Source organism: Toxorhynchites rutilus, chromosome 1 (genome assembly GCF_029784135.1).
Source record: "Toxorhynchites rutilus septentrionalis strain SRP chromosome 1, ASM2978413v1, whole genome shotgun sequence".
Classification (NCBI taxonomy): Eukaryota; Metazoa; Arthropoda; class Insecta; order Diptera; family Culicidae; genus Toxorhynchites; species Toxorhynchites rutilus.
Genome location: NC_073744.1, coordinates 169,666,618 through 169,678,952, shown reverse-complemented (window position 1 = coordinate 169,678,952; position 12,335 = coordinate 169,666,618). Strand labels below are relative to the sequence as shown.

At 38.5% G+C, this 12,335-nt stretch overlaps 1 long non-coding RNA gene across 1 annotated transcript; it reads right to left on the bottom strand.

The window, feature by feature from the left end:
- Positions 1-851: 851 nt before the first annotated feature.
- LOC129762819 (uncharacterized) lies at positions 852-2,048 on the bottom strand. Its single transcript, XR_008740720.1, has 4 exons — positions 1,823-2,048; positions 1,458-1,760; positions 1,212-1,400; positions 852-1,152 (listed from the first exon to the last, which is right to left on the bottom strand). It is a non-coding gene; the product is annotated as an uncharacterized LOC129762819 (long non-coding RNA).
- Between the last annotated feature and the right edge of the window lie 10,287 nt (positions 2,049-12,335).

The following is a 12,335-nucleotide window of genomic DNA, read 5'->3' as shown; positions in this document are numbered from 1 at the left end:
TGCAAAACTATCTACAAAAGTGTTTGAGTGACGAATGACCTTTGGATTAAAGTCCCTTTAAAAACAAGAACCGAATCGCACAAAAGAGTTAATACTAAATTTTAGATGCATTCTAAAATAATATCCGAAGTGATAGAATAATCATAATTTCGTAGTGCTACGTCAATAACGCGGTCGTGTTCTGAACACAATCTCTTATATTTTTTGTCAGAAAATTATACCTCAAAAGAAATAGCTTTGGCTATTTCTGTACTGCTATCCAGAGAATAGGTCAGACGGGAAAAATAACTCCGATTTAGCTCAGGCTATGCATATTTGATCATTATCGAAAAGTGTTAAGCAGCCCGCACAATGGTCAACTGAAACTCAGGCTCAACTTTTCCTCACCTCAGCGGTCAAACTTGTTCTCAACTTCGATCCGCACACGAAGCAACTCAAAAGTGGAACCATTGTGAAGCGACAAAGACAACGCATTTTAATGTGAAATGAACACATTTTCAAAATAAAAAAAATTTGAATAATAACTTTTCCTTACCAAATATGTATTCTATGTAATTGAGAATCACATTTTATCATTGGTGGTGAAAAAACCTCGAACGAAAATGGTGTCTAAAGATAATTTTATATAATAATTACCCAGTCCACTTTGTTGTGCCTGATTGGTCCCAACAAATGGTGTCGACAACGGTACCAATATCGTGCCATTTTGCAATGATTTTGTCGACCTACCCTTCGTATTCGACAACCAATTACGAGCCAACACTGTGCCAATCTGGCACCACGTCGACCGGTCGCAAAATTGCTCGAATCTCATTATGGCATTATGGTTAAAACAAAAATTGAAAAAAAACTTCGATAGAAATTATTTATTCGATATCCAATGCGACTTTATATAAATCGATACTAATACTAATATCATGATATATTGTATACTATCACGAATAATAACTATCCTACACAACACGTTACAATGAACGAAACAATCTTTCACTGGAGCATTCGCCGAATACATTTTAAGCATTCATAATTATCGTCCGATGATTATCCTATAATGACTACCGTAAAATTATTCGATGCGGCTAGAATGAAACTTTAGTCCAAATACCACCATTCTAGACTATACTTTGCGGGTGTGGACGAATTAGATCTTCACTAAAAAGTAAACGTAGAAAAAATAAATTGATTGCAATTGTTGTCCAATTGAATTTTACCTGAACATTCCTATTCAGTTAAAGTTTGGGATGTTGAAAGCATCATCTATATCATCAATAAGTGGGTTTAACGCGATCGTTGGATGCAGGTCCTAAAGCAGCTGCTGACGAAGCAGTTAGAAATTCAAGGTTAGGTAATTGTTACGATGGTCCATGCATCAGATGCTTTTTCTGCAACTGCGACGTTCTCTGAAATAAAATGCTTTTAAGCAAACAATTTATTGTATACATTAAATTGATATGCACATCTGGCTGCTACTGAATAACGCTCAATCGCTGATTTTATACATGTTCATTTGTTCCTCAAATAGTGAGAATGTTTTTTTTCTTTAAAGACTGATTGATCTGTATGCATTTTTACATAGACAGGTGACTGCAAATCCGGATGCATCCATTGCTACATCAATTATATCCATACAAGTCTGATTGAAGACAACAAAAGCGAAATAACCACATCAGATGAAACTTCGTTGGAAACATCCGTTGGCGATATTGTCTTTGAAATCTTAAATTTATTGTCATCACTTCACGTCCTTCGTTTGCTATTCGCTGAAATTCAAAGAAAAAGGCGTCAAAATATAAAATCCAATTGTTATTTGAAGAAAAATTACCTGTTTAAGAAAATTCTTCACTCAGTTCACTCTTTTCGCTTTTGTTTATTCGAATGACAGTTCAGTGAGAAAGAAGAAAGGGAATCGATGCAGTGATGCCGTTTCACTAAGTACTAGTTATCGTGTACTTTTATAGTTCAACTTATGGACAGTTTAGCCTGCGGGGATGAAAGAGGGGATTTTTTCCAGCACTTTACACCGTTCCGGTCGGTATTAGGTCCATAACCGCTCGAAAGTATAGTAGAGCGGGTAGTGATGAAAGTGGCCGGATAGCCGGATATCGGGCGACCAGATATTCGGCTCTTTATTAGCAAATACAAAATTTAAAGAGATGTGACATGTGACATGGTGCAAATAAAGTGCTGAATGGAAGAAAGAAATAAACACATTTTTAAATAAAAATTTTGAACGAATATTAAATTTTTCGTTTGGAATAAGCAGTGTTGAAAAAAATTATTTTCGCTAAGCTCAAATGCATGGATTTTCGGGTAAGGTAAGCATTGAACATCTATTTATTCCAAACGAAAATCAAAATGACAGATCCAGACAACCAGTGAATATGAGCAAATGAACTTTTGTTCTTCAATATATTTTGAAGTTTATTTTTCCACCCAGTGTAATTTTCATCTTGATTATTCAAGATGCCACAATTGAATTTCATTTTAGCCAAATGAATATCAGCTGTTGTTCACTTTTAACCTGGGGCAGCCGTGCGCTGTTGGCGTTTACTTATACCGTTGTTACCGTCTCGACAAACAAAATCCTGCGCAATTTCTTGCAAAGTTCGTTTCATCGAATTTTGGCGTTTTTGTTTTCCAGTCTGACTATTTTTTTGACGTAGAAATACGTCTTTCAGAAATGGTGCCAAATCAAAAAGCAGGTCACGTTTTTATGAGATAAAGTTAACGGTAAAAACTATTTTCACTGTGAACGAATTCTCATGGTTTGCATACCAATCGAATCGAAAATTCTCTAAGATTTATTTGATATGCTATACATTACAATTCGCTAATCTCAAAACGGTTTAAATTCATTAAAACTGGAAGAACTTCTTTTTTTCCCATACATTTGTTCTGCCGATTTGTGTGCTAACCCTACCCGTATTTCGAATGCTTATAACTCGAACGTTTCTTAACAGATCGGAAAGATGTGTGCATCAATTAATAGGAAATATTTCTACGTGTCTATCACAATTAACAAAATATTATTTTTCCTGAGATGAACAATTGAATAACTGTAAAATGTCAAGCATTATTGAAACGCCCTAACTGTCAAATTTTGATTGGCCCGATTTACGGTTTCCCCAACACAGACTTTAAAATCAATGTACCTGTGGAAATCCGCTCTGCAAATATACATGCATGTCGGAGGTATTTTTGTTCCCACAGAGCTGTGTTTCCCTAACACGGACTCCAAAATCAATGTGCCTGGGGGAATCTGCTTTGTCAAAACATGCAAGTCGGGGGTATTTTTCTTCCACTGAGATGTGTTTCCCTAACACGGACTTCTAAATGAATGTGCCTGGGGGAATCCGCTTCGCAAATACATGCAAGTCGGGGATATGTTTTGGTGTTGAGTACTTTTGTACTCGCTTGCCGTTGTGCAGACCGGAATATGTTTCCCTAAAACGTACTTCTAAACTGAGAAGCCTGGGAAAATCGTAATTTCCAGTTATTAGAGGTGAATGATCTTTCGCGGTTCGAGAACTACGTAAACATGAGACGTGCAGTAATTTCAGAGGGAAATGTAAAATACAATGATCGTTTGACAATTCTTCCGTTCACATATTTTGGTCATATCAGACGTAAAAAGACGTTCATCAAATTTATTTGTAACGAAGAACATAACCTGTTACGCAAAATTTCGATGCATTCTAAAATAATATTCGAAGTGGTAAACAAGAGGATTGCATAATATAATTGCGTCGAAAATATACGGTCGTATCCTAGATACAACCCGTTACAACAAATATTTTTTCTATAAACATTCCGATATTCCCACCAAAACTTATCACTATTAGGCGATAAGAATTTTTCTCGTCAGCTCTATTTTACCATTATAGAAATCGAGCAATTCGATAGCACCGAGCGAGTGATAGCTATCGAGTGTCAAAACTTTTCCAGTTGTTTGGTTCACTTGTTGCATATCTTCAGATAATTATTTTGTTTTGGTTTGCGTCCCTGATATTTTCCTTTGGGAAACATTTCAGAAACGCTTAAATATATGCAATTTTCAACACATGTTCGTTTGTTTTGATCAGTATTTGTTCTACGGTGCTGCCAGAATAGTCTATACATCGTAAGTGTTCAATCCAGCATTATCTATATTAACCATGTTATAATTTACAATGCAGAACTTACTCCCAGTGCATATTTCAGTGGCTGAAAATGAGTGGACAGACAAATCACCACCAGGTTGAACGACTCGTTGAACTAATGAAAACGAATGTAAACATCGCTCGAGGTATTTGTGGAGGCAGTTCAAATAGAATCCCGGTTAAGGAAAACTGGGAGAAATTTAGTGAGGAGCTTAATGCACTGAGACCATCAATGCGTCTTGGTTCAGAATGATAGAAAGTAAGTGTTTCTTCTACGATACATATAACTTCATAAGTAAATTTTATCATATTCACTATTTGAATCACTATCAACCGAACCTAAAAGTTCAACCTACAAATTGCTTATTCCTGCTAGCGTACATTAGTACGTATTACTTTTGTCAGCAATTTTCTTTTTTGACGTAGGACTACGTCTAACCGGAAGATATAGGGGGTGAAATGGAAATCTAGGCACTGAACAAGTAGGAAAAAATGCAAGATTTGGAACGCTTATAACTCGAGCATTTCTCAATAGATCGCAAAGGTTTTTGCATCAATTGATAGGAAATATATCTACGCATCTATCATAACGAATAACATTTCATTTTTCTTGAGATAAATAATTGAATAATTGTGAAATATCAAGCATTGTCCAAATGTACTATGTGCCCATTTTTGATTGGTCCATTTTGTGCTCCTCAAATCGTACCGACCAAAACGGGCAACCAGAGCAGCAGCGAAATAGCACGATTGGAAAGGAAAAAGAAAAAATATGAACGAAAAATTGGTCGCAGTCTCACACATGCGTAATTCTCGAGCCAGCCAGTCAGCTTAAAAATCCCCGCTCCGCTGCCGTAACGATCCATTCTTTGTGTGGACACCGACTGGACAACATCGTTGCTGGACGGGCTGGACGGCGAGGGATCGAGTGCCTTTCTCAAGGCAAGAGGGCGGAGGTGGTAGCGCTGGAGTAGAATAGAGTAGAGTTTTCAAAGGGCTTTTCTCAAGGCTAGAGACGAATGAACTGCAAAAGTTTAAAGTCTCTATAATACAATACCTACCTTCCTTCCTTCCGTAACGATCATTCTCATTCAAACCGTACACCACATCAGTTCGCATCACAACACATCAACAAACCAACCCAAGCTGCCATGTCTGGACATGGCAAAGGAGGAAAAGTGAAGGGAAAGGCAAAATCCCGCTCGAACCGTGTTGGTCTGGAGTTTCCCGCAAGGGTAGCTAGGCCGAGCGCGGCATCGAGGGCGTTCGAAATGGTTTTTTTCAAAATCACGAGTACTAAGTTTTCTAAATTGGAACCATTCCATAAAACAAGGCGCTTTTCAGGGCCATTAAACCTTCCAAAAAAGAGTTTAGGAAATACAGTTCAATGCTTTCTTAAACAAATGGTCGTGATGGACGTACATGGGGATCAAAGACAATGTAAAGAGGTATTCCATGTACGGAGCTAGGTGGTGAGCCTTCATAAAAAACGCAAAAACACAACGCCAAAGGTTCTTTTCAGAACCACCAACATGTTCATAAAGAGTAAACAGTAAATTAATCCATTTTTCAGGTAGATAGGTAGGTATTCACGTAGGAGAAGAAAATAAAACAATATATTTGAAATATATATTTAACAAAAGCTGTCCCCTTTGTATAGTCCTACGTCACTCCGGTTATGTCCCCGACATTACCCACCCGTCTTTTCTTGCTATACTATACCAAACTTTCTCTTCCATATGCTAAAGCTAAAATGTCTTGCAAAACAATAATGATTTTTTTAAATTACAGATTTGGATTGACATGAGGTGAAAGGTAAAGAAAACACTAGCACACAACAAGCGAGAATTTAGGGCCACAGGTGGTGGCGCAATAAATGAAGCTATTGACACCGCTGCAACAAGAAATCGACGCTAAAAGAGAATTACATGCAAAAAAATTGTTTTGCTAAAACAAGTGGAATTCATGTGTGACTTCTTACAGAATTCCATAGATTGCAGTTGTGAAAATACATGAAAAAGTTCATTTTCTAATAATTATATTTTTTGTAAAGCAAATTGTTCCATGATGTCGTTTTTATTACACATCCATGAATGCATTACGCATATTAAGCTTCATTCGTTGAGGGAATACTAGTTTTCTCCAAAACATAACCATATTAACATTTTTGGAAATATAGATATTTATAATTTTCATAGCAGATGTCTCAAAAAAAATTTGGCATCCTTTCTATAGTGCTTTGTGAAACATTTCAAACTCGTTTCATAATATTTCTGCAACGCCTCTGACGTTCGAGCAGAGTAACGAATCGAGCTGTTTTCCTCGATTTCTATAATTCCAGATTTTACTCGGTGTGATAGTGATAGTGATTGTATCGAATCCTCGATTCGATTTCTATAATAGGACCCTATTTTACCACATGAAGAAAACAAAATTATTATCTTTAACACCCATTATTATCTTTAACAATTCACTAACTCGTAAAACGAGTCCTAAAATTATTAAGTGAAGACCAAAACCAAACGTTTCTGAGATGTTATCACTACCCTCGTGAGTATTAAATCAATGTTCGGAGATAACTGTGTTGCAGTCATGTTGCAGTGGTTTGCCTGAAAGCCAGATTGAATAACTATGTGTGCTTTGTATGGTTTCTATGAGGGGTTTCTCACGTCCCATATCTTATCGTAGCGTAATTTCACCCCTGAAACCATATACCGTTCTGAATCATATTTCGGACACTTTGTAATAATATCTTGAAATGCTTAATGCCCTGATGATATAACTGTGAAATTAATATCACAATTGATTCTTTAGATTATCCTCTTGGTTTCACTATCGTTTTATATTAGATTTACTTTTAGATTATAACATAGTAGGCAAAAATCTAACAGCACTACTCATTATTGTTTGTTTTTGACGTTCGCTTAGCGTGAGCAGGTAGAATATAATGGTTTATTAATAGCTCAATTTCTTTCGTGTTTCATCCCTGATCATCATCGTTATCAGTTAACTGTTATTGCTTGGTAAGTGTTTCACAGTTGATTATAAAACATAATGAAGTATATTGCAATTTTTCTTCAAAAAATTATGAGAATAAATGTCCGAAATTTGATTCGAAATTTTTTCCTACGATTCATATTTCGGACAGTTAAAATTGATAATACTACAATGTATTTTTTCAGGTTTATTATGAATACGAAGCGTAAATACAACAAGGACGAAGTTGAAGACGCTTTGGATGCCATTCGGACAGGATCATCTATCCGTCCTTCTGCAACCCAAAATCCAAAATCTTCAGGAAATCCTTAGAACCAGTAGTGGCCAACATGCAAAGCGGATGTGGGCGGATGGAAGCGGATGGCTGAGAGCGCATTGAGATATATAAATATATACTAGTAATAATGTAACTAAAATCAATGAACATCATGTTAATTAATAGTAATAGAATATATTTCGAGGGACGAACGAAACAGATGAAAATCAAAACAGACTCTACTGCGGTTAAGAGGGGACCCCGGTCAGGAAGGTCGAAAAAAACGATTTTTTTTGCATTTTTGGGAAGCTTAGCCCTCAGAAATTTTGACCTAAAACAATTTTTCGATATTCGATTTCGTTGGAATGTTACAGTCAAAAGTATGAGATCACCTTAAGGGATATAGTATTGTTGTACGAATTTTTGAGCGCGTGTTTTTTTCAGCTGGTGGTAAAGGGTGTGTCACATCAAATTACATCACGGAAAAAACGCTGTGGAAATTCGCCCAGTAGACCGATCCTTTTGAAAATTTTAGACAGTAAAATAAAAAACTATTGAACAACTTTTGGCATTTTCTTTTTATTCATACTTCGAGCCCAAGCCCGTATGCTCGCACCTTCCTCTTTATCCCGTCCATAAGGTTCTGTACAACGTCAGGTTGTAGTTTTTTTTTTGAATAGAAATCCATTTTCTCTTGAAGTCCGCCTACGATTTGACAACTATTGGGTTCTTCCGGAGGGCCTGCTTCATAATCGCCCAATATTTCTCTATTGGGCGAAGCTCCGGCGCCTTGGGAGGGGTTCATTTCCTTTGGCACGAAGGTGACCCCGTTGGCTTCGTACCACTCCAACACGTCCTTTGAATAGTGGCACGAAGCGAGATCCGGCCAGAAGATGGTCGGGCCCTCGTGCTGCTTCAATAGTGGTAGTAAGCGCTTCTGTAGGCACTCCTTAAGGTAAACCTGCCCGTTTACCGTGCCGGTCATCACGAAGGGGGCGTTCCGCTTTCCGCAAGAGCAGATCGCTTGCCACACCATGTACTTTTTGGCAAACTTGGATAGTTTTTGCTTGCGAATCTCCTCCGGAACGCTGAATTTGTCCTCTGCGGAGAAGAACAACAGGCCCGGCAGCAGACGAATGTCCGCTTCGACGTAGGTTTCGTCGTCCATTACCAGGCAATGCGGCTTCGTCAGCATTTCGGTGTAAAGCTTCCGGGCTCGCGTCTTCCCCACCATGTTTTGCCTTTCGTCGCGGTTAGGAGCCTTCTGAACCTTGTATGTACGCAGGCCCTCCCGCTGCTTGGTCCGTTGGACGAATGAACTTGACAAATTCAGCTTATTGGCGACATCCCGGACCGAACTTCTCGGATCACGTCTAAACTGCTTAACTACGCGCTTATGATCTTTTTCCCTGACGGAGCATCCATTTTTGCCGTTCTTCACCTTCCGGTCGATGGTTAGGTTCTCGAAGTATCGTTTTAGTACTCTGCTGACCGTGGATTGGACGATTCCCAGCATCTAACCGATGTCCCGATGTGACAACTCCGGATTCTCGACATGAGTGCACAGGATTAATTCACGACGCTCTTTTTCGTTCGACGACATTTTCCCAAATTTACGAAAAATTGACAGTGAAGCATGGCCAACGTAATCTATACACTCTTATCTGATTATAAGCGAAAGCTGAAGATATAATTCCTCAAAATTAAATTTCTACAGCGTTTTTTCCGTGATGCAATTTGATGTGACACACCCTTTATCGATGTCTCAGGAATTCATGAAAAGATTTAGCCATTTTGGATGTATTTCTAAATTTCAAAAACCCCTATGTAACGCTTTAGGTGTTGTCCTGAAGTTTCAAATTATTCTTAGGAATTCGCTCTGCGACACGCCATTGCCTCAGAACCGATACCACCATCAAGGTACCGATTAACTCGTTCACTCAAAAAATGGAAAAAAAAATCTTCAAATATACCTTAAAAAATTACCAAAATACCCGAACACTTCATTTGTTTTATGTTTGATCATTTTATTGCATTAGTAATTGTTCAAAAAACCGAAATTTCAGAGTATCCGAAATTTGAATTCACTCTGTCCGAAATTAGATTTTTTTTTTCATAAATAGTGTCCGAAATTTGATTCTTATCCGCTTCAATTGAAAAATATTTTTATTCAATAATTGTTGATGTTTTTCATCAAATAGGCACCAAAGTAGAAAGCTTAAAAGCTTATTGAACTAATTTGGTAAAAATATCAACCAAATAGTACTTGTGCATAAAGTTTAGATCTGTTTTCTGCATCAAATGCCTTAAGCGTCCGAAATATGATTCAGAACGGTATCTCTTGGCTGCAAAAACAGCAAAGTCATCAGCAAACCACTCGACGCACCGATAGAGTTTGTATGTGTAAATCCGGGCAAACAATTCCCAGGAGCTAATATTTGGTTAGGATCAATAGCACCTTTTCCTGCCAGCTCAGCAGCATATCCGGCGCATTTAACGTCCCCGTTCTCATATATCGGGAAGGCGAAGAAACCGTTTTCTTACGCAAATCTTCCTATCTGTTTGCTTATAATTAATGCTCCATTAGAAGTGTCCGAATAGTTTCTGATAGCAAATTTCACTCGATCCCCGCTCGAAGAACCCAAACAATCCTTTCGACAGCAAAAACTGGTCATAAATTTGCACGAATTATGAGACGTTTAGGGCTCGTTCAGGACACTATCCATCCCCCGAATCGAAACGCAAGTAGTGGTGGCGATGGTGGTAGATGCTTCCAGCTTCCAGCAGTAGGAAGGAGAAACAATCCTCGCAGTCGCAGCGATAAACATGTCTGCACGTACGCCGGACAATCAATTCACCGGAAATCGTGTGCAATCTCTCATAAATGTTTCCAAAGTAAACTTACTGGCGTGCTAGTGGAGACGTTTGCCGGAATTCTTATCGGGAGGCGGTTGCTCCTTCCTCCTTCCTCGTCTCATGTTTCTCCTCAGTCGGTCCGAGTTTTATGACCGATACATTATTATAGCTGACTGTCCCCAAAGGAGCCGGACAGGATGGATCGACTGGAGTAGCCGATGTGCAATCAATAAAAGTTTTATTGGCTGGAAATTGATTCGCATTCGTGCTCCATTGGGTGTCGTGAGTGTGTGGGATTGTCTGTCTATCGGAACAATGGATCGGTGTAGAATTTTGGAATTATAATTATGACAACCTTCGAAGATATTGTTCCGAGAGATATTGTGAGATCAATGTTGATATGCAAGCTAATGAATACCGATGCTCGATGCTCCGACATATTTGGATCATAATATAAATCGAATCAAATCATATCAAATACGTTTCTGGTGGTCAAGACAGCTCCGCAACAACTCGCTCAGGTCTCTGTCAGCAAGTAACACACAACATTCCCATTCCTGCACCGGCTGAAATATTTTCAAAGTTAATTAAAATGAACTCTGTCGGGGAAACATAAGCAAACGGAGCTCGGAACTCCGGTATTCACACCGACCGGTAGCGTTTTCAACTACAGTGACAGACATTCGTTTAGCCGCACTTGAAAAAAAAACTTGAAACACTTACAAAACAACTAGGAATGTTCTTTTTATCGGAATACTTAGGGGCCGTCCACATACCACGTGGACAACTTTAGGAGGGGTGGGGGAGGGGGTGAGAAAATGTCCACGCTTGTCCACGGAGAGGGGGGATGGGGTATAGACTGAGTCCACGTGGACAGAAGGATTTTTGACGTGGGACTACGTCTAACCGGAATATATGGAGGGTAAAATGAAAACCTAAACACAGAACATGCAGGAAAAAATGAAGGAAGGAAGGTATTGAATTAGAGAGACTTTAAACTCTGAGAGTTCATTCGTCTCTAGAGGAAAAAATGAAAGATTTCGAATGCTTATAGCTCGAACATTTCGTACTGGATAGGAGAGATGTTTGCATCACTTGATAGGGAATATTTCTACGCATCTATCGCAACTAACAAAATGTTGTTTTTCATTAGATAAACAATTGAATAACTGTAAAATATATGGCGTTATCGAAACGCCCTAACTGCATCGTTTTGATTGGCCCGATTTACGGTTTCCCTAACACAGCCATCAAAACCAAGCAGCCTTGGGGAAATCGGCATTGCAAATACATGAAAGTAGGGGGACTTTTGTTCTCATCGAAAAATGTTCCCTAACACAGACTTTAAAACCAAGCAGCGAAATCGGCATTGCAAACACACGAAAGAGCCTAGAGACGAGTGAACTGAAAAGTTTAAACCTTCTTAAAGCCAAAAAGAAGAAAAAGAACACACGAAAGTAGGGGGAGCTTTTGTTCCCACCGAAATGTGTTCCCTAATAGAGATTTCTAAACCAAGGTGCCTGGAGAAATCGGTATTTCAAATTCATGCAAGTCGGGGGTATTTTTGTTCCGACTGGAATGTGTTTCCCTAACACAGACTTCAAATCCATGAAGCGTGGGGAAATCGGCATTGCGAATTCATACAAATCGGGGGTATTTTTGTTCCGATTGAAATGTGTTTCCCTAACACAGACTTCAAAACCGAGGTTTCTGGGGAAATCGGCTCTGCAAATAAATGCAAACTGCGAGTACTTTTGACCTCGCTTGCCTTTGTGCAGAGTGGAATATGTCTGTCCTAACATGATCTTCTAAACTTAGGAACCTGGGAAAATCGTGCAGCCACTAGAAGCGAATGAACTTCCCAGTTTCAAGCAAATTCGAGATTCGAGAAGTATGTACACTTTTGGGATGTAAACTTCAGAGGGAAATGTAAAATAAAATAATCGTTTGATAATTTTTTTTTTTGTCTTTATTGGAAAGATTTTCAGCCTTAGGCTCGTTCATCAAACGTTTGATAATTCTTCCGTACATATATTTTGTTCTAGTCGTCATACCAAACGTAAAAGGTCCGTCATTAAATTTACTTG